Here is a 24,035-nt window from a genome sequence, read left to right on the forward strand (position 1 = left end):
CTATCTATCTATCTATCTATCTATCTATCTATCTATCTATCTATCTAAAACAGGTCACAGACTCCAGTTTAAGAACTGTTGGTCTATGCTGTTGGAAGCACTTCCTCTGAGGAGTGCATAATTGTCACTCAGTTACAATGGGAGTAGGTGCCTATGTGTTAACATTCATTGCCAAACTTTAAAAAAAAGCTAGTATTCATTAATTGATTCTTTCATTTCACATATTGCAAATGTTTATTTTCCTTATAGTCATTTTTTCAGTAGTGTCTGATTCCTCATAACCCCATTTGAGGTTCTCTTGGCAAAGATACTGGAGTGGTTTGCCATTTCCTTCTCCAGCTCATTTTACAAATGAAGAAACTGAGGCAGAGTTAGGTGACTTGCCCAGGGTCATACAGATAGAAAGTATTAGATTTGAACTCATGAAAATTAGTCTTCCTGCCTCCAGGCTTGGTACTCATGTAACTGCCCCTGGCAATTTACTAAATAAGTATGGTCTAGGGTCTAGACAGCTGGCCTCCAAGACAGGAAGCTCTGGGTTTCAGTACTTCCTGTGCTGTATCATCACTGTGCAGTCCTGGTCACTCAACATCTGACTTCCCCACACAACTTTCTAACTCTTTAAGTTGCAGAATAGATGTCTTCCTGTCATGATAGAAGGAATTTCTTTGACAGGAATTCTCTATATCAGTGAAATTGCTGGTCCAATGAAAAAGACAAAATGTAGTGGCCTGGGCTAGAGATGAATAAAGCTGAGCCTCTAAGAGTTGTGACTCCAAATGCTAATTTAGTCAGACAAGCAGTGAGGCATCAAGAGCCTCTAGCCAGTATTCTGGTCATGGGCTGAATGAAGAGTTGTTTTTGACTCCTTGCCAATCTCAGTGTGTTCACTGAAGAAGTGTTTGCTATATAGGAGCACCCCTGTCTAGATGAACTGAAATATAGCAATCTTGTTTGGACTGTCTCTGAAGGAAATTTCCCAGCTGCTCCAGTGCCAATGTCCCATCATTGCTTGCAGCTGGAAGGCTGCTCCACCTGTCTACAGCCTGGCCTAGAGAAGATAAAGCATTTCAAGGAGAGGTAAGAGCCGGGGCTGTGAGAGTGGAGAGAGGGTTTTCATTTAAATGAAAACAGAGGCCAGTTATTGGCGAGTCCACAGAACCACAAGATAATTTGACACCTCATGTGATTGGGGGGTAAAGAGCCTTGAAGCAGGTGCAGCTGTAACAGTAATGTTGGCAAAACATTGCTGATGAGTCAAAAGAAAACCCTCAGATTTTCATGGGAACAGTGCTGAATTGCAGCTGTGCTGTGATTTCAGAGAACAACCAAGTCACAGAGTCACAGAACCACATATAGAATGGAGTACATGAAATTTCTCCTGTGGAAAAAGAAGGGCTCTAGGAAAAAGGACAGAGAAGGAAATGCCTAGCAACCCAGCTTTTCCCCTGCTTCTGCTGAAAGGTTGTTATAATTTCAGCTCTATATTTAGTTATCATTATTCTCACTTGATATAGAAGAGGCCCCCAAACTCCTGGCACATAAGGAAAATGCTATTTAAACAATATTACTGCATTTGGAAATATCTTTCTCAGATTGCATCTTAATCTAATCAGGTCAGTGTCTTGCATGAGACCCAGGAGGCAGGTAGGCTCAGACTTAGTTGAATCAAGAGGAGACAGATTCTAGAGCCCTGTATCTACAAGTAGAAAATTATAGTGGTATTCAGTTTCCCAGAAATATAAGTAGGATGAAAAGAGACAAAGATAAACAGAGACAGGTACAGAGACAGGGACAAAGACAGGGACATAGAGAGTCACAGACAAAAAGAATTTCTTTTAAAAAGTGAAGGATAAATTAAAATCTAGCCCCAGACCAACCACTGACTAGCTTCCCTGGCATTCAGTTTCCTTTTCTGTAAAATGGGGATAATGTTCTCTGTTCCTCCACTCCACAGGGTTGTGAGGGTCATATGAACTAATGAATGAGAAAACATTTTGTAAACTGTACAACTCTATGCAAACATAAAGGGAGAGTCTGAGGACAGTGACTTCAAGGGTAATGATAAGGAAGACAATGGATGATCTCTAGGAAATTCTGCCACTGTCAAAATGTCTGTATAGGAGAATGAAGAAGGCTATAAGGGCTATGGCCAACAGGGGTGGGGAACTTGCAGCCTCCAGGCCACATTGGGGTTCTCTAGGTCCTCAAGTGCAGCCTTTTGATTGAATCCAAACTCCACAGAACAAATCTAGTTTAGAATCAAAGGGCTGCACTTGAGGACCTAGAGGGTCACATATGGTCTTGAGGGGGCAGGTCACCACCCATGGGTTAGGAGCTACAGTGAGTGGACTTTGGGGTTAGCCTGAAATCTCTGGAAGTTGACCATGGATTGTCCCATGACTACATGTGGAGGTATGGTCCATGCCCCAGCCAAGCTCAGAGATAGTGTTATAAACTGTTTCTGGTTATCCCTTGGGGAATGGTACTGGGGGACAGTTAATCTGGAGCAGAGAGAGGAGATAATTCTGTCCCCGCAGCTTCGGCTTTCTGTTCTCAGAAGAGGCTTCCAGACAATTTTGGAAGGCAGCCCCAGTTATCGAACCCCAGTAGATAACCATCCGTGTGGCGTCTGCATTAGGCAGGAACCTCCGTAGCCTACAGGCGAAATTCAAGCAGGGAACATGCTCTTTCTTCCCTTAGTTACTTGTTCTTGGATTACTAGACAGTAAGAGGGAATCAAAGGCTATTGCCAACTTCATATATTGAGACCTTTGTGGCCAGGTGCTGAAATAACCTTCCTTTGAGGGCAAGTAAATTCCCTCAATTGATGGAGCAGGAGTCGCTCCAGGCAGAGGCTTCAGTTGTTTCCCCTGCTTAATTGCCTTGCTCCCATGGCTCTGGGATCAGCTTCAATCATTCCTTCTGTACTTTAGGAGCTCCTGAGACAGGTTTCCACTGGCAAAGATTCCAGGCAACCGAGGCAATTATCCAGGTTATCCAGGCAACCAAAGTGCTTTTCTCAGGCTTTTATTGGCCAAGCAAAAGGACACCCCCCCCCCCCCACCAATTCACTGGAAAAGTACCCTTCCTCTCTGTTCGCCTTTGCTTTGTTTGGCTATTTGAGACCTATTTTCAGTCAGTAAGGCTGGGCTGAATTGAATAAAGAGTTCATTGCCTCAATCTAGGTCTGGGAAGCTGTCGGGGGTCGAGCAATGACGGGAAGCCATCCTTGTGCAACCTCTTAGGCTGCCCTATTGACATTCCAAAGGGGGGTTAGGTGAGATTTGAGGGAGTACCTAGAAACACATTGTTCCCTAAGGGCAGGGATTAGGTTACCTTTTTATATATATATCCCAAGAACCTGACAGATTATTCAGTACAGTTCATAGAGAGCCACCTTCCAAGGTGGTAAAACCCTGGGTTCAAGACCTACCAGACACATACTGGCTATGTGCCCTCGGGACAGTTACACAGCCTCTCAATGGAAGATGTTCCAGGTAACACTTTAAGACCAGAGGTTGCGCAGAATATGTGTATATTGCATTTCTGGAGGAAGTTCCTCACTAATCTATTCACACACTGAAGAAGTCACAGGCCATGGACCATCATTCCCATCCCCAGCACTGCTTGGCAATAGCAGGTACCAACTTGCATGCCAACTAATGCCAGGCACTCTGCTAAGCACCGAGGATAGAGATACAAAGTGACAAAGCTTTCGCCCTCAAGAAACTCATGTTGTGTCAAGGTAGACAACATATAGATATAAAAGTATGCTTGAATATCAATATGTCCAAATTTAATTTCATATGTACATCAACATGTTCATCAATAATTATTTATATGTGTGTGTAAATATGTATATATCAAAAGAAATATTAAACCATATAGAAAGGGGCACTAGTCACTGCTGGGGAGGTAAATCAATAAAGGATTCAAGAAGGTTGTGTAGAAGCTGCAGTTTGAGATGAATCTTTCGGGACACTAGGGAATCTAGGAGGGGGGCCATTCCAGAGGTAGTAGATGGTCATTGGAAAGGCAGAGAGATGGGATATGGGGTGTGTAAAGGGGAGTGATATTAAATTAAGTTGGAAAGGTAGGGTGGGGCCAGGTTATGAAGGGTTTTAAATTCCAAACGGAGGGATTTATCTTTGATCTTATAGGCAGTAAGGGTTACTGGAATCTATTTTTATTACAAGAATTTGTATAATGTAGTATAATAAAAAGGACTGTACATGAAACTGAAATTTATTATGTACAATTTGCTATTCCTTTTACATATATAATAAATTTATTTGTATTAAATTTATATATAATAAATTTCTTTTTTTCTTTTTTCTCCTTTTTTTCCTCCCCCCCCCATGGCTACCATTAGACACACACACATATATACACACACATACATATATGTGTGTATATGTTACACATATACACACATATATAGGTATGAAAATCATTATATATATACTTTTATTTATCAGTTCTTTCTCTGGATGCAGATGGTGTCTTTCTTCATATATCCTTTGTAGTTCATTTGAGTATAACAGTCAAAATTAATTATTTGCTCAATTTATTAAATAGAGTATTCATATACACACATGAAGCAAGCTTAGGGAAAACTTTTCTTTTCTTCTCCTACAACATAGGAACCCAGCTGAGGGTCTTACAGAAGACCCTTTACTCCTCAAGAAGCTGCGGAATGAAACTGAAGCTATTAAAATAAACCACCCCTTGTTCTATTACTCCATCTTTAGCAATGGTTGAAGCCATATAGGTGGACTTTGAAATTTCCTGCTCTGGCTACCACCTTACTGATGTGTAGAGAGCTGTGTTTGACACTGGGATTTCTTGGGCAGTAAGTCAAGCTAGATTCTTTATTCAAACATTCATCCAGGGTGGAGAAAATTAGGTCACATAAGTTTCCTTTGTGGCTTACAACTCCCCAGCTTCTATATGGGTGGTCACAAAGGCAAGTCACACATTGTATTTTTATATTCAGGTTGTGAAGAACCTAAGAGGCAATGAGCTGTAGTGGCAATCGACTTTAGAATCAAGACCTGAGTTCAATTCTTGGCTCTGTTACTGCCCAGTGTGACCTTGGGCAAGTCATTTTTATCTGACCCTCAGTTTTCTCATCTATAAATGAGAGGGATTGGATTTAGATAAACTCTAAGGCTTCTTCCATCTCTTAATCTGTGACCTTCTAAATGTACAATTGATATGTATACACACACACCAGGAAAAGATTCTGCATGGTTGTGGTAGGGATGGGTGGGTGGCAGAGCAAGACTACTGCTCTTCCTAAGCTGTTGTCCCCTTCAGAAATGTATGAGGACTTCAGCTTACCCGGTGATCCTGTGTTATGGTTCGACCAGCTCTGATTTCCACTGAACATTTTTCCACCCTTGATTGCTTCAAGAATGTCTTAAGAGAGAAGGGGTCTGATGTGCTCTCCAAGAGATGGTCCTGGAGGCAGATGAGTGGTAAAGCAGTGTGGACTTTCCAAGGCTTTTCTGAGAGAATTGGAATGAAACTGATTTAAGCCAACCCCACCCATCCAGGGCATTATTAAAAGGGGAAAATGACATGGAGAATTCTTTGGTCAAGACTAGAATTAATCTGACTGCTTTGAGCTCTAGTGTACCTTTTAAAAAATAAAAGAAGAAAAAAAGAAAAAGAATTGGACATAACTCCCAAGTCTGAACCTTCATCACTGGCCATCTGGCATCCAATGTTTCATGGCATTTCTCAGAAACAACTGGCAAACTCCAGCACATCCCTTGGCATTGTTGGTCTAAGGACTGTGCTTTTAGCACTTGTGTGAGAGACCAGCCCTGGATGTTCTGTTTAACACACTCAGGCAGGTAATGATACTTCTGTAATCAGCACCTTATTCAGCTGAGTTACAATGGCATCACAGCTCCCACAGCCCACAGGTGCTCACTCAGACAGTTGTGTTTAGCATACATATTCTGAGGCACTTGAGTGAGGTGGCAACAGGAGGGAACAAGAAGCTGTGGGCTTCTGCCATCTTCAGGTCCACTTATACAGATGACTCAGCTCTTGTGCCTTTCTTGGTATTAGGAAGGTTGGGTTGTCTTGCTTGATTGAAAACCAGCTTGGCAATAATACTTAAAATCTTGCTTTATAAAGTCATTCTTCTGGATTTTATAGCGGTTAGCAACGCATTGCTCCCATGCAAGGTTATGTCTATGGATGCACCTGTTTGCCATGAAGCATCAAATATTACCATATAATTCAATTCAATTTGATAAACATTTATCAAGTCCTTGCTATATTCCAGGTACTGTGCTAGGTGCTGAGGATAGTAAGACAAAATCAGTGTCTACCTTCAGGGAACTTCCATGCTGCTAGAAAAATGGGATCATGGAGTCAGAACTGCAAGGGACCTCCAAGGAAGTCATTCCGTCCAAGTGAGGACACTGAGATGTAGCAGTGTTAAGAGACATACCCAAGGTCTCTACACAGTCAATGCCAGTTAGGATTTGAACCCAAGGCTTTCAATGCCACATCAATTACAATTTCCACTTCCTCATGCTGCATCCAAGATGATTATTTAGACTTTGTCATTATGGCCCTCGATCTATAATATAATTCTCTAATGTATCAAATACCTAATTATTGAGGCAGGGTTGTTGTTGTTTGCACTTTGTTCTCAGAGAGGACCATGTCATCAGGGAGGTGATGCCGTGACTTGCAAGTGGATTGGATTTAAGGGAGGAGGGCTGTGCAAGGTCACCAGCCTCACCTTCTCCTCTGCAGTCATCATAAATCAGGATGACTGCAAATGGCCCTGGATACATTGGGAGACCTTGGCCTTTTTAAGTTAAGGTCTTTCCCAGGTCTCAGTTTGCTGAGGCAGCACCCATTCTGGGATGAAGGGTAGGTAAGAAATGAAGCAAAAAATGACCTCTTTTACCTAGTCAAAAAGAATAGAAACCAAAACAGACAAAAAAGATCAGGAAACCTAGAAGAGGGAAGTTAAGTGATTTTACTGAGTCATCAAAGGTTAAAGGAGGGGCCAGAATTTGGGTCAGAGTAGGTGAGGATAGGGAAGAGGGAAAATTTCTTCATTAAATGGAGTGGCCAGTTTTGAAGGTAGTTTTATAGGTTGGAGTTTGGACTCTGTTAAGAGTTAGTAGAATCGAAGGATTTAGACCTAGAAGGGTCATTACCAACAATCCAGTCCAACCTTCTTATAGTTAGGGAAATTGAGACCCAGAGTGGTATAGTGACTTGCTCAAATTTGTACATGGCTCCACAACTAGTAACAGTGAGAATCTAAGGTTCAGAACCCAAATCCAGGGCTCTATTTGTTAGGCCTTCACTGGGTTTTGTGTGAAAGAAAGTCAGTCCCTGACCTGTTGTGCTCCCTGGATATTGTCTGAGCATTCAGGTGTATTTGTTGTGATGATCAGGCTAAATAATGTAATTGGAGCCTACTAAGTGCAAGCAAGCACTTCATATTCATTCAGACTTTTGAGAAACCCAACTTAGGGGAAAAGCCACTAAGCATTGAGAGGACTCCTGAATTCCATTATGGTACTCTTGTCAGGAGACAAGGACAGTGCCCCTGTCAATAGTTCTCTGTGCCCCAGAGAGGGGGATGTGTACTCTGTGATTGGATTAAACTCAGTCTGACTGAATCTTCGAAAAAGACAGGCACTTTAATGAAGGACTGGTTCTGCTTTATTTGGTGAGATAAGTTTAGCTCCCACTGCAAGGGCTCTAGTTGTGTATGCTTTGCTTAGATTTAGCTCTTTATATATTTACCCTTACTTTCCTGTCTTCTGCAAAGCTTTTAGTAAGAGGAAAACATCAGATATCAATGTTTAACTATCTTATCCATTCAATTTGAGAATTCAATTTTTTTCTTTCTCTCTTTTGTCCTCTCTTTTTTTCTTCCTTCCTTCCTTCCTTCCTTCCTTCCTTCCTTCCTTTCTTCCTTCCTTCCTTCCTTCCTTCCTTCCTTCCTTCCTTCCTTCCTTCCTCCCTCTCTTTCTTTTTTTCCTTTTTGTAATTAGTTTTTATTTCTCTTGTTTGGGGAGGAGCTGTCCAACATTCATGTTTTCCTCAGTGTATTGGCCCAACACTGGTCTTTATCATGGATGGAATCTCTTGCTCAGGTCCATGCATTGCATTTATTGATTCCATATGTTAAAATACATTTGTTCATCCCTGTAATTTGTTACGAATTTTCTCTGGCTAGTTCCTCTTCAACAGGCATATATGAAGTCTAATGTACTCATGCTCTTAGAGATCAAATACAATACAAACATCTATATTTAACACACCCATATCTAATCTACATCTGATGATTCACTTATTGTGAACAAAATTGTTATAGCTAGTTTCCCTGACAAAGACTTTTGTCAGACTCTTAAAGTCCATTGTAATATTTGAGCCATAATTGAATTGTCTTATAAAATTTTTACTTAACATTGTAGTTTGTAATTGCTCTGACTTAGCTTTATGGATTGACTGATATAAACACTCCTTAAAAATTGTCAGCCTTGATACTGTTCACTTGCAGCTTCCTCTCTCTTTTGCTTCTGGATATCTCTATCTAGGCATTATCTGCAAATATGTCTCATAGGCGTTATCTGCAAGAAACTGTCCCCTCTCACTTTCCTGAATAATAGAAACTAAGTTGAAGGTGTTACAGAATTACTTTACCTCAATAGAATGAAATCTAATACACATATTTATTAAGTAATTATGTAAGGCTCTCTGCTGGTGATGGGAATATAATGGCACAGTTAAATATGATCCTTGACATTGACATCAAAGAGTTTTTATTCTATTGAAGATGTAAGAGGGGAAGGGAAGGGATGGGAAGGGAAGGGAAGGAAAGGGTAGGGGAGGGGAGGGAAGGGAAGGGGAGCGGAGGGGAGGGGAGGGGAAGGGAAGGGAAGGGGAGGGAAGGGGGAGAATACTTCTTCTGGTCCTTCCCCACCTTATGTCTTGGTTTAAGCCACGTAACAATGCACACAATTTGTCTGGGAGTGTTTAGGGAGTGGGTGATTATCCTCTCCTTTTAAGATATTAGAGGGATTAATCCATCAGTCTAGCTTGTTGTCACTTTGGAAAGCACTATTAGGGCCCTGAAGAATAGATATGGGTCAGGTTAGTTTTGATTAAGGGACCAGAGGGGGTGTGTGTGTGTGTGTGTGTGTGTGTGTGTGTGTGTGTGTGTGTGCGCGTGTATGAGAGAGAGAGACAGAGAGAGAGACAGAGACAGAGACAGAGAGAGAGACTGAGAGACAGAGGAGACAGAGAGAGACAGAGAGAGGGGGGGAGAGACAGAGAGAGAAAGAGAGAGAGAGAGAGAGAGAGAGAGAGAGAGAGAGAGAGAGAGAGACACAAAGAGAGAGAACTCTATAGCATGGCAGGCTATGATGATGCCCCAGAGTTAGGGACCCTGGAAAGAAATAAGAGTATCTTGAGGGTACTGAGAACCTGGCAGAGAGAAGACAAAAGACAAACTTTGCTGATACTGCCACATTGCCTTGGGCCAGTTCTCTGCTCCATCCTGCTCACTTGGGTCTTTTCACATAGGTAAATGTCTCTGATGGCTGTACTGAATTTATCCCCATTATAGTGTAATCTTGCTATAGATTGAATTCCAAGTGGATCACCCAAGCACTCACTCAGGTTCCCACTGTTACTTTGATGACATCACTCACATACTACACAGACATGGTCATAAGAACAAGGCAATATGTTACTTTCCAGCACCTGGGTTAATCAGAGATTTATGTACATTTCTTTCAGCATAAGATGGCACATGGCTGAAGAATTGTTCAGGAGACCAATTTTATCTAATCTACCAGAATTCTATTCTTTCTATGATCCCCAAAGATAAGAGAAAAGTTCTTCCCATGACAAACTGACAGCGCCCAAACCTCACCCTCTTACATTAGGAGTGAATGCAGTGTCTATTTGCAAAGTATGTTTTAATATTTTACCCCCACTCCACTTTACAATCTGTTAACTCAGTTGGTTATATCTGCTGATAAGGTCACTGGATCACTGATTCACAGATGGGTCAGGCAGTTTCTATGTGCCAAAGCCAATGATGTTCATGCTGCAAATGAAAATGCAAAGGCAAATACATGCCATGGGTTATAATTGAACAAAGAAGTATGGATAGATCAAAGCATATCCATTATAACTATTTGGAAAAGAATTCTAAGCCCTATGCCATAATGACAGGTCAGTAAACTTACCTCTTTATATGAAGGACAGCAAGTTTTCTTTATAGAGGACATCTCTACAGGGGGCACGATTACCATTCTAGTCTCAATAACTTGGAAACCAGTACATCAGATAATCAAGGGGAAGAGTTTGTACTAGAATTTATAGCTTTTGAGCATGAATGCATCCTACTATAGATGCTGGTGAATGAGACGTTGTCATCTTCCACAAGCAGAAATTAAAGAATGTGTGTATGCGTTTATTTTCTGAGACATCATTTAAGAAATTGTGATTTGGCTTTTTGGATGTCTTTTTTGAAGGCATGCCTTAGTGGGTTCATCTGGTTAATGAAATTTCATAGGGGACTGATGGTAGACTGACTGGAGGAAATCAAAGTGGGTTTGTGGTATGGCTAGCATTGATTTTGCTGGTACATTTTATTAGTAACGTTTATGCCTTAATAATCAGAGTCTTGATTTTTAGCATTTTCTTTGAAATAGTGGCTGTGCACATTGGCACTGGGTTGAATTCTATGTGATGAGAGACAGATTTTGGAGTTGGCTTTAGCACATCATGAAAACTGTGGAATGTGATTTTTAAAGGGTATTTTAATGAAATCCATGAAGGTCAAGAAAGGTGGAAGAGGTTAGAACATGGTACTTGGCAGAGAAACTCATCTTGTGGAGAATAAGAAGCATGGACTTTTTATAACCTGGGGACTTTCTTTTAAAATAGCTCATATAGGATCCCAGAACTGATCCAACACTCTTAGGGTCCAGCCCCTGACTGTGGTCAGTGCTTACTTCCACAAAGGAAGGTGGGGAGGAAAAACAGCTTGGCTTCATAATATACTTCACCAATTGTGTAATGGGGAACATATGGGATGCATTTTTCCTTATGTCTATGCCAAAAAGGGTTTGGCCCTCCCTGGTGTAGAGGCAAGTGAGTTTGCAAAAGATTAATGAAGGAATTATCATATGGAACAGATTACCAAGGAAGGTCATTTGTGCATCTGACTTACTGTAGCTCTGCATTTGCAATGACCCCAAGGACTGAGGAAGAACAATTCCCATCACAGATTATGCCCAAACATGTATGAATAACTTCTTAATTTTCGCCCAGGGTTACACTTGTATTTGTTAGCACCCGTATTGATTTATTAGGTTATTTTTAGTGGACATAGATAGTTCTGATCACTAACCTCTAAGGGACATTTAGGATAACTGGTAAGAATGAGTGAATAAAATACATGTAGAGGAAAGGATGAAAACTTTCATAGCAAGACTCAATCTATCCTTATCCCATTCATTGGCTAGTGAACATTATATACAATTTTGGATCACTGAGAGGTGGCATCATTTTGGGAATTGAACCCACAAAATAAATTCCCCAGCTTTTCTCATTGGAACTAGAAAATAATTATAAGAGGTTGGCCTGACATTTCTCTCTGGCTGTAGATAGATTTAGTGTCTAGTTATTTATTTAAACTCTAAGTCCACTGGGTAAGGTTTGGATTAATCTCTGTGATTTGTATAATCATGGCAGGGAATTCTGAGCACTCAATTCAGGTTGATAAATGGTGTGCCACATACAGGAGAGTGGAACTTCTTTTTTTTTAAGCAATTGGGGTTAAGTAATTTGCTCAATATTACACAGCCAGTTATTTTGTGTGGGTGCCAAGTATCTGAGGCCGGAACCGATCCTGCGTCTCCCAACACGGGGCCGGCGTTCTTACTCACTGTGCCACCTGGCCGCCCCCGAGAGTGGAACTTCTTATCTCTGGGGTATCGTGCTTCTAAAATTTCTCTTTTAAGAGAATATCATGGTCCTTACTGGCTATGCTACCGGTAGGAATTACAGAGGGTTTGCAAAAGAATCAGACAGACCATTGGTACCCTAAAGCAATCCAGGTGTGGGGAACCTGTGGCCTCAAGCCTCAAGTTTGGATTCAGACACGCTTGAAGACCAAGAGGGCCATATGTGGCCTTGAGGCACATGAGCAATAAGAGAAAGATATAATTATTATAGTTGGAAATTGGGTATGATGGTCTTCAGGTAGAAAAAAGAACTGAGATCAGACACAATGGACCTTCAGAGCAGCTGCCCTTGGATGTGGCGCACCCAGATCTTGTAAGCATTGAGAAAAGCTTCCTAATCAGTCTGTGGTACCTACCTACAGTGACTTACTGAAGGTCAGAGCTTTCAGTGGGGTAGGACAGGAGTGTGAAGGCTCCTTACTTAGGGGCATCTGCTGGGCTTTTCAACTTTGATGTAATTGGCAAGAAGATCCTATGTTTTGTTTGGGGGAAACCCAGCTGAACTGGATGGGCAATACAATCACGGGCTAAGGGAAGTTTCCAGGAAGCAGCAGTGAAGGGGCATACCCATGATCGAGAGCAGGCCTGCACAGCCTCTGGCTTGCCAAAGGATTTTGGGTGACCCAGGAGAAACGTAGAGGAAACCTCTGAAATCCTTTGGCATGACGGAGGGCTGCAAGTTATGCACAGGCCTGATCTAGACAGAAAGCAGTTTGCCACAAGTTTGACTTACAGGTCTCACAGAGGCCCAGTTTCCAGGTTTTTTGACCTATTAGAGAGGAAAAAAAAGAATATATGTGTATTTACTTATTTATTCCCCCCACCCCCCACCTCCCTCAGACTGAATAGTAAATGGATGTGGGAATGACTATTAAGCCTCGTGGAGGGAAGTCGACATCCTTCCTTTCCCAATATGGAAGCTGAAGCCAAGGGAGGTGAGGACAAGGTCACATAGCTAGCTTGGCGGAGCTGAGCCTAGAACGAGGATCTACAGCTCGAGCAGGGCTCTTTATAGTATACAAACTGCTTCTTTTAAGTGAATTATTTTTACTGATATGAGCAGAAAGAACCATTGGCTTGACAACTGTTTTTCACTGTTTCCAAAAATCTCTCAAAAAACTGTGAGCCCAGGTTTGGCAATTTTATTTAAAAAAAAAATCAAAAGCCATCATATCCATAATAAAATAAATGATCTTGACTAATACTGGCTTACCTGAATCTTCTCTAATAATTACAACAGTTTGTCTTTTGTCTGATATGTGTCACGCAAGCATGAAAGGCAGTCTGGTTTAGCAGGAAGCCCTAGCCTAGAGTCAGGAGATCTAGGGGAGATTGGCTAGTTCTGTCCCTTGCTGGCTTCACAACTGTAGACCAGTCACTTAGCTCTCTGATCCTCAGTTTTCCTATCTGTAAAACTGGGATGATAATATTTGTTTTCTCTATCCCATTAGTCTGTTAAAGGAATAATTTTGTAAACTGCAAATTGCTATATTAATGTAAAGTTAAAAAGACTTTTTAAAAAACTGGATCTGTGATTTCATTTATGGTGGGAACTTCCCATGAGGAAACTGTCTACCAATATAGATCAGCAACTACTCTGCAAATTATATATTAGGTTTGTTTTTAGAAAGATGTCTAGAGCACTGAGAGACCAATGACTAGCCTGTGGTCACATGTCATCACACAGCCAGGATGTGCCAGGGACAAGACCTGAAGTTGGGTCTTCTTGCCCCAACACTGGCTCTCTATTCACTACACCATTCCATAAGTCTTACTATTATTATAATGGCATAGGTGCTTTTTTGAAGGGTCCATTTATGGAAATTCACTCCACACGTGGAGATCAGCAAATTCTCTGTAATTATAACTTTGGAGGATTGCCTGCTGGTCATCAGGGATTAAATACCTTGCCCAGGGTCACACTGTTATGTTATGTATGTTAGAGACTGGTCTTCCTGGCTCCAGGGCTGCCCCTCTATCCATGATGCCACATTGCCTTGTGCGGAAGGAGGAGAGGGTTTGAGGTCCTTGTAAAGTTTTACAATAAAAATGGAGTTTTATTTGACTATAATTTTAAGAGCAAATCGGGATGGTGAATGATTCTCTCCTGCCCTCAAACCAGGCCTGAATCTCCTACTTCAGCCCTGGAAAGGGGCTAAGCCGAAGTTTTTCTTTAATTGGAATCCCACTCTGCAAAGCACCGATTCTTGGAGTAAACAAGATGGGGATGGTGGTGGTGAAAATGTTGAAATTATTTAAACATAATAAGACTTCAATAAGTTTTTTGGGAAGCACTCATGTTTTTCATTGGGCAATGAGAGGCAGCCCAGACAAAGAGAACACACTCTAAACTGGGGTGCATTAAAAATACAAGAGTTTGGGGGTATCAATGAGTCAGTTTTTAGTTAAGCAAGCCCAGGAAAGAAGACAGATCTTCTAGAGCAGTGGACCTGATGGGATACCCACACTGTCTGCAAATAGCATCCATGAAGCATGGTCAAATTGTAGAAGCAGGGTTTGTATGCATAAGTGTGTGTCTGTGTGGGGGGGGGTAGGGGGGCATTGCAAATAGGGAAAAAGCCAGAAAGAAAGCAAGACAGCCATAGTAACAAGTAGGGCAAAGACAGTGCAAACAGGAGGGCAGATATATAACCCCAGCAGCCAAGGAAGGAGCTTCACCCAGAGAGAGTTTGCTGGCTCATCATCTGCTCTCTCTGAACTCCTCCTACCCTCATGAAAACCAATCCTGAGAGAACCTGGCCTGAGGGCTTGCTCAGCTGTTGATTACAAACAGATGACTGACTGGGAAATGAATTGGGGGCTCTAGAGCAGGCAGAGAAGGTCCTTTTCAATTTATTCCCATGCAAATTATTGATATGCTAATTATAAGTCATCTCATCTGTTTTTCTCAAGTACTACTAGACAACATTACTAACTTAGATGGGTCATATGCTTAAAGAGAATAAAAAATCCTTTGCTTTAAAGACATTCTATAATTCATCCTACAAATTCAGGCTTTTCTCTGAAAGGCTCTGGGAAGAGCATGAGGATGAGGCAGAGAATTTGTGTTCAGATGCCAGCTCTGTGTCTTCATGACTGAGTGGCATTGGTCAAAGTACTTAATCTGTAGGAGCCTCAGTTTCCTCATCTGAAAAGTGAAGGAATTAGACTTCAACCTTTATGTTCTCCTCCATCTCTAAAATAATGATCCTATGGTCTTCTTCTCCCACCCCACTCATAGTTAATTCAAATTAGAGGCATACAAATATAGAGAGGAAAACGATCAGAAAACGATCTAATAGAGCCAAGCAAATCTTTTTCAAAATAAGAATTGCCAACTACCAGTAATCATGTGAAAAAAAATGCGTCAAATCACCAATAAGAAGATAAACAAAACTGAGTTTTCACCTCCCATTCATCAAACTGGGAATGCTTAGAACTTGGTCAGAAAAGAAGACACCAAGGTTATCTTCTGTCTCCTGGGCCATCTCCAGTAGCCTTGACTTTTGCCTTGCCACTGGTCTTTGTGACTCTGGAAGAAAAAGTGAGGCTGACAAGTGCTCCTCTCTGCTTTGTTTAAATCCAATTCATGCTCAAATCAAGACATTACCCAGTGATATCATTGATGTCTGAACACAGAAACACAACCACACAGATGACAAGTGATAGAAAGAAAGGGGAAGGGAATAAGCACTTATTAAATGCCTACTGTGTTCCAGGCACTGTGCTAAAACATTGTATAAATATTATCTCATTTGATCCTTGCAGAAACCTGATCCCTTTTTCATAAGGATAAGAAACTGAGGCATCTCAGAGGTTAAGTGACTTGGCCTTACACAACTAATAAGGGTCACACAGTAAGGGTTTGAAGTCATACTTGAATTCCAATCTTCCTGACTCCAGGCCTAGTGCTCTATCTATTGAATCACCTAGTTGACTCTGTACTTGATGTTGGCAGAGATTTGCGAAGATGGGAACATTAGTACACTATTTGTGGGATGGTGGAATGGTCCAAACACTCTAGAAAAGAGTTTGGAATTATATGAGAAAAGCTGCTAAACCTTATGCCCTAGGGATCTCTCTACTGAGCAAATGCTCCCTGGGAGAGCAAAGGCAGAAAGAACAGTTCCAGGCACCCAAATACTTTTAACAGCACCTTTTGTTGTCTCTAAAAACTAGAAATAAATGGTTGTCCATTGATTGGTGGGAGTATAGATATGTGGAACTCAGAGTCACATGGCAAGACTTGTATAAATGGGTAGAGGGATACACAATCTAATGCCCTTTGACTATAACCATGTAGACAAAGAGAACAATGAATTGAACTGGAACACTGAGTAATTATAATGAATAATCTCTGCCCCAAAGGAGAAATGAAGAAATGACCTTCCTTTCTCCGAAGAGGTGTCAGATTATGAGTATGAGTGCAGGGACATGCTGGAGCCAGCTCAAACTGGCTTGCCAGAGCAGATTGTTAAATTTTCAGTGTGAGTGTTTTTATGCTTTGGAAGTTGGCAAACACTACAAATTAGGATGTGATTTATTGTTTTGCTTATTGCTGAGGCTGAAGAAAATGATGGATAAAATGGTAGTGCTGCAGATTAAGCCTTTGTTGCTACTCCTGGCATTTTAGTCATGTAGGCCTCTCTGTGACCCCATTTGGGGTTTTCTTGGCAGAGATACTGGAGCACTTTGACATTTCCTTCTCTAGCTCATTTGACAGATAAGGAAACTGAGGCAAATAAGGTTAAATGACTTGCTCAGGGTCACACAACTAATAAGTATCTGTGGCAGGATTTGAAGTCAGATCTTCCTGTTTCCAGGCCCAGCCCTCTTTTTACTGAGTCATCTAACTGCCTCCAAAATGCATTAGAGGTACTTCTTTTTAAGAGTCTGTTGTTAAACATTTATCAGCACACCCCTATGGGTTATTACAAACACAGAGAGTCATTTAGTTCATAGGCTAATGGTTTTTCTTGACAGTTTTTCTTAGGTAGAGGGCAGGGGTTCTTTGGAAATAGTAGTTATATCCCAAAATGGCTGATATAAAAATATTTTAAAAGATTATGGAAAAAAATCATAAAATATCTTTGAATCCTGGCTTTACTATTTACTATGTGTATAACCATGGGCAAATATTTTATCACTTAGAGCCTCAGTTTCAGTAACTATAAAATGAGGGCATTGAACTAGATAATCTCTAAGATCTTGCCCATGTCAGGTCCTATGATCCAACTATATAAAATGTATAGGAATGTGATTAGTTCTTTTTCAGAGGCATTAAAAGATTCTTTTCCATTCCTGGCTAGGATAGGGAATATTTCTTTTTTTTTTCTTTCTTTTTGGAGGGGGGAAGGCAGGGCAAATAGGATTAAATGACTTGCCCAAGGTCACATGACTAGTGAGTGTTAAGTGGCTGAGCTGGATTTGAACTCAGGTCCTCCTGCCTCCAGGATCAGTGCTCTATTCACTATGCCACCTAGCTGCCCTGATCGGGCATATTTCCTTGAAGTATAAGTGTGGGGAAGGTCCTATTGAATCAATCAATGACCTCTATTCCAATTGAAGTAATAGAGAGAAGAGAGAGAGACTTTCTAGCCAACTCCTGAGAGGAGTTTTGGAGAGTAGATGAGGCTGTTTCCTTTCCTCCCTTGCAAACCTTGGAGAGCCAGGAAAGGTGTTTTTTCATAGACATTTTGGAACAGGAGTGACTGGTGGTAGTGTCTGCTTCAGGAATTGAGGACAAATATTATCTAGAAGAAAGACAGCTTTAAGATTCTACCAAGATTTCAAATGAAAAGCTAGCCTGTTGTTAAAGGGAACTTTTTGAATTTGGGATCAGCAAATTATGAGCCAGTAAGCTTGACTTTGATTCCTGGAAAGATTCTAGCACCTGTTATTCAAGTGGTGGTGGATGAGCATCTAGTAAGGCAGTGATGTTATCACAAAGATTCAGCATGGCTTTATCAAGAACCGAAGAATGAACTTCCTCAGGAGAAGGAAGCAGGTGTCCTCATGGTGGAGTTCTTTAAGCAGGGGCCAGAGTTCTTGATTATGTTGGCCTAGGGATTTCTTTGGGAATATGACTTAAACTAGATGACTGCCAAGGTCTGCTCCAACTGTGGCTATTTTTATTGTTGTTCAGTTGAGTTGGGTTTTGTGACCCCATCTGGGGTTTTCTTGGTGAAGACACAGGAGTGGTTTGCCATTTCCTTCTCCAGCTCGTTTTACAGATGAGGAAACACAGGCAAACAGGGTGAAGTGACTTGCCTAGGTCACATAACTAGGAAATGTCTGAGGCTGTATTTGAACTCAGGAAGATGAGCCTTCCTGATTCTAGCCCTTGTACTCTCTCCACTACAATACCTAATGCTTCCCTTAACACCTTTCCTCTCCTGTACACCTAGACTGAAAGCAAATAAATATGATGTATGCAAAAAGTGCTGGATTTGGAGGCAGGAGACACTAGCTGGACTATTCCAGTACTTATTACCTGCATGCCTTTGAGCAAGGCACTTTCTGTCTTTGGACATCTGCTTCCATGTCTTTAAAGTGCCGTGGTTTGCCCTAGATGAGCTCTAACCTTCTTTCCAGCTCTAAATTATATCATACTTTAGAACAGTGGTCTCCAAAAGGGGACTGTGGCATAACCTCCAGGGGCTATTTAACCGACCAATCATGACAGTGGGAAAATGGGTTCCATCACACTCTCCTAGTGATAATCAGTGACTGAACTCGCCTCCAACACAATCACACCTTCCTTTAACCCCCACCCACTGCCCTCTATCACCTCACCGTGTAAGCCCCCAAACTCCCCTCTGCCTAGCCAGTATGATGCCTCAGGGCAGTTATAACCAATGGAACCCAGAGAAGCAGCTGCTTCGTTGCTCCTGGAGAAATTCCCTCCCTTCCCAGCAGATCCACCTTCGTTCGCTTCCCCAGGTCATCTGGCGGCTGCAGCAGGTGGTACCCTTGGAAACCAGCTCTACACAACTTAGCAGAATAAGACTTTGGCTCCTTTTCATTTTCAGTGAGATAAAGTAATGATAAAATTGCTTTCTCATAGTAAAGATAAGCAGGCATAGATAGATGGTGATTTACATGAAAGATCTCATCACATCACTCCCCCCCAAACCCAGGTCTCTTCTGGACTTTCTTAACAGCACCAGGGGTACTCCAGTCCCCCAGATTTACAACCTTGGTGTCTTCTTCTGCTCCTTCCTCTCGCCTACTACACATATCCCATTAGCTGCCAAGGCTTGCTGTTTTCACCTCCGCATCTCTCCCGTCTGTTTCCCCCTAGTTCAGGTCCTTAATACCTCTCACCTGGACTATTGTAATAGCTTCCTGATTGGTCTGCCTGCCTGATGTCCCTCCCCTCACCAACCCACCCTCCACTTAGCTGGCAAAGTAATTTTCCTAAAAGAGTAGGATCTGACCATGTTGCTCCCCTACTAAATCGACTCTAGAATCAAATGTTATATCATCTTTTAGTTTCTACTTTTTGTGCAAGTTTTATTACACTCACAATTATTAGCACAGTAGAAAATATATGTAACATAAATAAGTAAATATATAATTGGCCAGCTAGGTAGCTTTGGGAATAGAGCTCTGTACCTGGAGTCAGAGAGACCTGAGTTCCAGTCCAGCCTCAGATACCTACTAATTTCATAACCTTAAACAAATTACTTAACTTCTATTTTCCTCAATTTCCTCACCTGTAAAACGGGAATAGTAATAGCACTTCCCCCACCCCACTTCCCGGGGTGTAGTGGAGATCAAATGAGGTAGTAATTGTGAAGGGCTTAACACAGTGCCTGGCACAGAGTGAGTACTATACAAGTGTGAACTTTTATTTTTATTATTACACACACAGTGGGGGCATATATTCAAAAGTTTTAATTGATAGGGAGGAGCAATTAGGAACGTTTGGAGAAGACTGCTATAGAACACTAGAATTGGGAGGGCCTCTAAGACAGGGATGCTGAGGTCAATTGGTCTGTTGATAGATTTTGGGGAGGGTGTCGTAAACTTAGAATCAGAAAAAGATTTTTATTTCAATATAATCGTTTCCTTTTTAACCTTATGCATTTTATGTTATACATTTAAATTATTATTCTGAAAAAGGGTCCATAAGTCTCACCATACTGTCAAAGGAGTTCATGACACACACAAAAATTAAAAAACCTCTGTTCTGAGATATATCCAGGAGCCTAGAACCCTACCTTAAGGGATAGAAAAATTTAAATGACCAGGTCTCGGATTGATTACCTTAAAAGTTTTTGAGATAGCAAAATTAGCAGAAAAAAAGTTTTAAGTTAGCCAAAAAGAAGAAAAAAAAAGAATGGTTAATGGTTGCAGTGTTATCATGAGTTAATCCATCCAACAAAGTATTTGATTGCTATGAGGGATACATGTCTAAGTCACGCCCATTGTGCCATTGTTTCCAATAGCTCCCTTCTCTCTTCTTGCCTCTACATTCCATCAAGTCTAATGGTAAAGAAGACTTAGAGTCGAACACCCTAGGTTTATTTGTCCCCTGATGCTCAGATATGTGCAGTGACTAGACCAGAAAGCAGGCGCTTTGATTCCTAGACTTGAGTGTTATGGATATCTGCTCTGAACAAGATCCTGGGCCTTTGTAATACAACTTCTGCCTTAATAAGGAAAGGAAGAAAGAGGGAAGGGAGGAGGGAAAGGAGGAAGGAAAGAATGAGGGAAGGAAAAAGGAAGGAAAATAAGGCGGCAGGTAAGAAAGGAGGAAAATGAAGTAGGAAAATTAGAAAGGAAGAAAGAAAGAAGAGAATAGAGAAAGAAAAAGCAAAGGAAGGGTAAAAGAAGGAAGGAGGAAGGGAAGGAAGAAGAAAAGGAAGGAATGAGGAAAGAGAGGAAAGAAGGAATGAGAAAGAAATGAGGAAATGAAGAAAAACAAAGAAGAAGGGATGAGGAAGGAAAAAGCAAACAAATGAAACAGGAGGACTGGAAGGGAAGAAAGAAGGAAGGAGGAAAAAGAAGGAAGAGAGAAAGAAAAGGAGAAAGGAAGGAAGGAAACAAATCAAAAGGAAAAGAAAAAAAGGGGAAAAAGGTAAAGCATCTATCTGGGCTCTTTAATGCTAGATTATTTTTCTGTCTGGTTTCTGGGGCAGTGTGTGAGTCAGGTGGCCATGTGTACTCAGGGTTGGGGATTGAACATCCCCCATAAAATCCCCTCTGTCACCAGCTTATGGTCCTTTGACACACAGTATGTCAGAATGGAGCTATGTGGAGCCCCGTGGATCTTGCAGGTGGAGTGGAAGAAAAGGACAAAAACAGATGAACAGCTTTTAATGTATAGGCAGCTAAGTCCGGATTAACCTCTTGGGCTCTAGTGTTAAGGAGATTTAAAGAGCTCTGCATGTACCCAGCTGAGGGGGGCCTAGTTACTGCTTAATAAGGCCCATAATGCTTCACGAATAATAACCTGGATACACAGATTAATAGAAGAAAATGCCCTGTTAACAGAGCCCTACAGAGCAATTCTCATTTTTTACCAGAGCTGTTGTTAAACAGACCAGTGTATACATTTACAGGAAAGGTACACAGTACAAACACAGATTTGGTGGTACCGGAAGGGGAAGAACTATGAGTTCATCAGTGGAGGGAATTCCTGGTGCAGATTCCTGCTAATGAAGATTAGCAATTCAATTACAACTTTTAAAATCTTTAGAGAGTTTCCTCGGACCCTGACAGGTTAGGTGACTTGTTCAGGGTCACCCATCTAATGTCTGAGACTTTCTTAAATGCTGTTCCATATTGTGTGCTGTGTGTGTGTCTGTATGTCTCTGTATGTGTAACAACCACATGTGTTGTAGTTCATAAAACATTTCTGAAGCCTCATTTTATTTATGTCTCCATGCACGTTTCCATTTTATCAGTTAGACTCTAAGCTCTTCAAACACAGAAATTGCCTTTAATACCTATTGGTGTACCCATTGCCATTGAACAGAAATTTGCATATAGAAATGTTTGATGATTTATTGATGTATATTTGATTATTTACATTAATTCAACAGATGCTAATTAAACATCTCCTTATGTGCAAGTCCTCCTATTTGATGCTGAGGCTACAATTGTGACTTCCTATCTGGACTGCCCATATGAGAAACCCCAGCCATGCTGCTCACTTCACTTCTGGATTACTTTCCTATCTACATACATCTCCACATTGTTTGACTTGTCACTGCCTTCTTTCCCTTCCTCCCTTCTCTGTCCCTTCCTTCTTTTTAGGTCTTTGTTATTTTTGGTTTCCCACCACAAGAATGTAAGTTCCTTGAGGATAGTAGCTATCTGTTTTTCTGGTTTCTGTATCCCCAGCACTTGGCACATAGAAAGTGAGTAATACATGTCCCATCCTTTATCTATCTATCTATCTATCTATCTATCTATCTATCTATCTATCTATCTATCTATCTATCTATCTATCTATCTACCTATCTATCTATCTATCTATCTATCTATCTATCTATCTATCTATCTATCTATCTATCTTTCTATCTATCTATCTATCTATCTATCTATCTATCTATCTATCTATCTATCTATCTCTCTGTCTGTCTGTCTATCTGTCTGTCTGTCTAGACCATCTGTCTATCTATCTATCTCTATCAGTGTACCTTCTATCCTTTTCTATCTTTCCATAATCTCTATTTGTTCCTATATCTATCTATCCATCCATTCATCTAATCTATCCACAGTGCCTATCCATACTGCCTTCCTGTATGAGTATGATAAAGGTCAAATATGATAAGAGAGGTTTTTTTCTCCCTATAATGAGAAAAAAAGTGAGGAGGTGGTAATTATTTCCAGCAAGGGCAAGGGGGGCTTATCAATGCTTCTTGTATTATGTGGTGGAGAAACTAGGTAGTACAATGGATAGTGTCCCTGGCTTTCAGTTAGGAAGACTCATCTTCCTAAGAGTTCAAATCTTGCCTCAGACTCTTACTAGCTATGTGACCCTGGACAAGTCACTTAACCCTGTTTGCCTCAGTTTCCTCATCTGTAAAAAGAGCTGGAGAAGGAAATGGCAAACTGCTCCAGCATCTTTGCCAAGAAAACCCCCAAATGGGGTCACACAGAGTTGGAAATGATTGAATAACAATGAACATTATATGGTGCTTGAGCTGGCCCTTGAAGAAAAAAATAGGATTTTAGTAAGTAGAGATGAGAAGGGAGATTGATTGAGGAACAGTAGATAGCCTACACTAATGCATGGAAGTGGGAAAAAGCAGAAAAAGGTTGAGGATGGGTAATCCAGTTCAGCTGGAACATGGAATGAGTGAAAGGGAATAGAATGAAATAAGACCAAAGAGGTAGGTTTGCGTCAGATTCTGGAGGACCTTACAAGCTGGTCTAAGGCGTTTGTATCTCATGTTATGGGCACTAGGAAACCATCAGCGATCCTTGAGGAAGCAAGGGACAATGTCAGAGCTGGGCGCTACTTAGTGCTTCAATGGATCCATGATTTTGTCAAGTTGGGTAACACAGGTCTTAATTAACTCTACAAAATCTTAGTAAATGGTCTCCACGAATTTCAGCTTGCAAAAGAGTCATCCTCTTGAAGTTTGCCTGGTGGGAGCCTCTTCTAGTCTAGCTAGACTGGCCAAGCCAGCATTGCCAAGCATTTATTAGACGCCTACTGTGTGCTAGTTGCTATGATAAGCGCTAGGGATACAAAGAAAAACAAAAGGTAAACTCTACTCTCAAGAAACTCACAGTCTGGGGCGGCTCGGCGGCTCAGTGGCTCAGGGAGTAGGAGCACCGGCCCCAGAGTCGGGAAGACCTGCGATCGAATCCGGGCTCAGACACTCAGCGCCCACCCGTGTAACCTTGGGCAAGTTACTTAACCCCGATCACTTAGGGGCGGCCAGGCGGCTCAGCGAGTAGGAGCGCCGGCCCCAGAGTCGGGAAGACCTGCGATCGAATCCGGGCTCAGACACTCAGCGCCCACCCGTGTAACCTTGG

The sequence above is a fragment of the Petaurus breviceps genome, unplaced genomic scaffold, assembly GCF_028583685.1.
Source record: "Petaurus breviceps papuanus isolate PSGF00001 unplaced genomic scaffold, PetGlider_PUasm1.0 229, whole genome shotgun sequence".
Lineage (NCBI taxonomy): Eukaryota > Metazoa > Chordata > Mammalia > Diprotodontia > Petauridae > Petaurus > Petaurus breviceps.